Raw genomic sequence first — 4,723 nt, 5'->3', positions numbered from 1 at the left:
TGGAACTTTGGGTGGCGTGACAAGTTCTACCCTAGATTCGACAACGCATGCAGCTCTGTCCTGCGTTCTGTATCGGCGCTCAACCAGAGTATGACCCCTCCTCTTACAACATTGACACACAACCTGTGTTTTCTGGGCAGCGCTACTAGTGCGACAGTCAGCTGCACGGTGTCCCACCTTGCCGCAGAGAAAACACCTTACTGGCGCCTTAGATGCACCGCCATATGCTCTTAGTTTTGCCGCATCTCTCTCAAGGGTCTTTTGAGGTTCCTCCTTTGCCTTACTCAAATTTCTTAACCCTTGAGCCTCGAGGAATTGGTCTGCAGTGTCGGCGAACGCTTCCAATGAACACAGGAGGCGCTGCGATCGCCGAGGTGAGCAGACGTGATCACATGGGCTCTGTCATTGCTAACCTATTACGCAGTGCTAATTACCTCGAAACAAAGTTTTCCTTGCACCAATGTGTCCGTGAAGGCCAGCGGCATCGACCGATACCAGGTGACCCTAGAGGTGCGTTTTTCTTTGCCATATTTTGTGACTTTTTCTACTGCCGCGGTGTGAAGGAGTGCTAGGCCCTGGCTTGTCCCGCGGACGCTAGGCTCAACACCGTCGCACCGGTCGCCGCGTGCCGTACTCCTCGGCGGCGGCCGCTCGTCAGCTCCGAGATGGAGGCGTCCGCTCGACAACAATGATCGTGGACAACCAAATGTGCGTTCAAGTTCAAGGAAAAGAGATATCACCAGAGGAATACCACAACGACGCCGGGTGGACGCTCGCGGGGGAACGCATGTCGAGGCTGCGCCAGCGGACCTCCGACAGCGGCAAGCCCGACGGACCCGGCGGGAGTCAAACAAGCCCGAAATCGAAATTCAACAAGAATGTCAGAGCCTCGGCCATCAAGGCAGCACGCCAGCCATGCCACTGGAAGAAAGCAATAAAGTCGTCAGACCCAGATGGGGACTGGACATCGTCAAGACCGGCACCACCACCGTCGCTGCAGCCATACTCGCCGCGGCCAAGATCACGAGCGAGGAAACCGCCGCGGACACCATCTGCCCCAACACGCAACAGAACATCATGGTCGTCAGTACACCGAACGAAGACAACGCGGCAAGGTACGCTAATATCCAGGAAATCTATATTCAAGGCCAACCCTACGAGGTCAGCGCATATCGCACGGCTCCTCACGACACCGTAAAGGGCGTCATCAGAGTCATTCCAATCGACGCGAGCACCGCCGAGCTAGATAGGAACATCGTCAACGAGAGAAACCCGCTAGCAGTGGGCGCAAAGAGGATCGGCAGCACGACCAGCGCGATCGTGGTGTTCCAGGGACCCAAGGTACCGAACTTCGTCCGATACGGAGTCACCCTGATACCGTGCCGCCTCTACAGAAAACAGATCGACGTTTGCCAGCAGTGCGGCCGAGTGGGACACCGAAAGGACGTGTGCCCGACCACCACAATCAAGGCGTGCCTGGCATGCGGTCTCGCCAACCCCAAAGAAGACCATCGCTGTACCCCAAAATGTAAGTTGTGCGTGATACAAGATCAATACAAGATCCCCTATGTATTGCGTAAGCGACAATGGGAGCGCCGACAGGCCGAACGCCAGCTGCTGTCCGAGAGCAATTTCCCGCCATTCGACAAGCCGCCAGCTGCGGGAAAGTCAAGGACTCCATCAGAGAACCGCGCGCCAAAATCCAGAGACAGCAGCTCCTGCAAGAGAGGCCTCAGTAGGAAAAGGTCACCATCACGTGAGCGAGCCAGCTGGGTCGACGCAGCTAAAGGGAACAATATAAGGAACGCGCTGAAAATCACCGAAGCCACGAAGAAAGACGATATAAACAAGGTGCGAGAAGCCAACGAGACCTTAAGACAAGAGAACGCGGCGTTGCGAACGACCATCAACAGCCTCACGAGAGAGATTGCCGAGATCCGTAAGTTGCTGCTATGAAACAACGAGCCTCTACAGAGACACACGCCAAGCAGAAGCAAGGACGACGAAACCACCATGAACACCCAGGCCGTAGAGGAACCGGCACCGAAGAAGCGAGCCGTGGAGGCCTCGCGCAAGCAAACAGAAAACGATCGAATCGACAACACCGAGACTAAATTCGAAGCGAGATTCACCAAACTCTAACAATTAATCACGGCGAACATCGCAGCAGTGACAGCAATGAAACAAACAATGGAGACCTACCAAGCCGAGAACACGAACAGATTCGCCTACATCGAAAGGACCCTACAGCCGATAGTGAGCCACCCGACGTTTGCGCCCCTCTTCGCGCAACATCCACCCTACCAGGAAACCAGGTACACACCAACGCAATCATGGCCGCCAACGCAACAACAGCAGCGTGGCAGTGGAACTGTCGCGGCCTCGGAAGGAAGAAGGCAGTCATCCAACAGCACAAAGCACATGCCGCGCGCAAGCCGGACGTGATCGTATTACAAGAAACACCCACCGACGCACCGTCCCTCCCCGGCTACAGAGTGCACAAGGGCCAGCCCGACGGGAGAGGCCTGTGCACAATGGTCAGGAAGGGACTCACGTTCGTTGAGCCCGAGCTGCAAAGCAATATCAAGATCGAGCACACACTCACCGAAATCATCCCGGGCAAGAAGAGAAAAGGAAGCATATTTCTGCTCAACATCTACAGCAACTCATCGCAGAGAAAAAAGAGATTCAAAACAATACTGCACAGAGCCAGCACCGCAGCAGGCCTGAACACGCTGATCGTCTGCGGCGACTTCAACGCGATGAACACAGCCTGGGGTTACAAGTACACAGCAAAGGGCTGCGACCTGTACAAAGACGCCATGGAACTCGACTTCACCCTCATCACTGACCCGACGCATCCGACGAGAATCGGTAACTCTGTGTCCCGGGACACTACTCCGGATCTCACGTTCGTCAAGAATGACGTTTGGGGCGCGATCACCTGGAGAAACACGGGAACCGACCTCGGCAGAGACCACACCATCGTGGTAATCAGCATACCACAACACAACGACACCAGCGTCAAAACACACAGGTGGATAGACTGGGATGCCTTCCGAGACGCCAGAAGCCAGAAGACAGACGCTGACGACGAGATCGAAGACATAGAGTCGTGGACGGCTGAAATCACTAAGGGCGTACGCGACGCGACCAAAGAAATTGAAACGGACGCGGTGATTGATAAAGTAGACAGCCGGCTAGCGCATCTCATCGAAGCCAAGCAGTCGATACTCAGGCGCTGGAAGAAACAACGGCTCAACCGCAGACTCAGAAAGAAAGTGGCGGAGGTCAACCGAGCAGTCGAGGAGCACTGCCGCGTGCAATGCACGCAACAGTGGATCGAGATCTTCAGCGCGGCAGACGGGCAGATGCATAGTGGGAAGACGTGGAACCTGCTGCGGCACCTGCTCGACGAAACCAAGACCAAGTCGCACCAAAGGGACAGACTCGCCAAGCTCATGCATCGGGCGGTCTCGGTACACGGCGCACACGAAGTCACCAGGCGCATCAATGACAAATACCTGCCCACTACACCCATCGAACAACACGCGCCGCACGGCGGCCTACCCAGCGCGAAGCTCGATCGTGACATCGACGTCGAGGAGGTCCGTGCGGCCCTGCACGACCTCAACAGCAGGTCGCTAGCTGGCCCGGACCTCGTTACGAACAAGGCGCTCAATAACCTCGACAACGGCTCGATTGAGAACCTCCCAAAATACTTCAACAAGTGCTGGAGAGCGGCCGCGCTACCTAAGCTGTGGAAGACAGCCAAGACTATCCTGATACCCAAGCCGGGGAAGCCACCGGACACGGACAACCTCCGGCCCATCTCGCTCACGTTCTGCGTGGGCAAGGTGCTGGAGCACGTCCTATTCAACAGGTGGCAAGACTACGTGGAACGAGAAGGGCTGTACCCGGCCACGGTTTTCGACTTCAGACAGCACCTAAGCACGCAGGACGCGATGCTGCAGCTCAAATACCAAATCATAGACGATGGCGGCAGCGCCCGCGACAACAAGGCAATCCTGGGACTCGACCTAACGGGCGCCTTCGATAATGTTAAACACTCGGCAATTCTGTCCCAAGTCTCTAAGCTTAACATGGGCGAAAGATCGTACAACTACATCAAGCATTTTCTCACGGACAGGACCGCCGAGCTACGAGCAGGTGACCTACAAACGCAAGACAAGAAGCTAGGGAGCACCGGCACACCGCAGGGATCGGTCATTTCGCCGATACTGTTCAACTTGGTAATCATCGGAGTGGTCAAGAAGCTCGCGGACATCGAAGACGTCAGGCACACCATCTACGCGAGCGATATCGCACTGTGGGTGAGCGGCGGCAGCGAGGCCCACATCGAGGGCGCGCTGCTAGCCGCGGTCGACGCGATAGAAGACCAGCTGGAAGGCACCGGACAGAGATGTTCGCCGAGCAGATCGAAGCTCCTCATACTCCCACCTACCAGCAATGGCAGAAGCAAGACCAGACAACGCGAATGCGAAAAAATCAGAATCGTAACCAAATCCGGCAACGTGATCCCCGAGGTCAGCAAAACCAGGATCCTAGGCATGGCCATCGAAAATCATGGAAGAAACGGCGAAACCATCGCCCGTCTCACGGCAAAAGCGGCCAACGCTATGCGACTCCTCAAAAGAGTCACTTCCCGGAAGGCTGGCATGAGAGAGGAGAGCCTAATCAGGCTCGTCCAATCCTTCAGCAT

The 4,723-nt window shown here is 55.9% G+C and overlaps 1 pseudogene; it reads left to right on the top strand.

Moving 5' to 3' along the window:
* The first annotated feature begins 706 nt into the window (after positions 1 to 706).
* LOC144126359 (uncharacterized) lies at positions 707 to 1,956 on the top strand (annotated as a pseudogene).
* The last annotated feature ends 2,767 nt before the right edge of the window (positions 1,957 to 4,723 follow it).

Source organism: Amblyomma americanum, chromosome 3 (genome assembly GCF_052857255.1).
Source record: "Amblyomma americanum isolate KBUSLIRL-KWMA chromosome 3, ASM5285725v1, whole genome shotgun sequence".
NCBI classification, from domain to species: Eukaryota; Metazoa; Arthropoda; class Arachnida; order Ixodida; family Ixodidae; genus Amblyomma; species Amblyomma americanum.
Note: the sequence above shows the minus strand (reverse complement) of the source record. Positions and strands in the feature narration are given on the sequence as shown.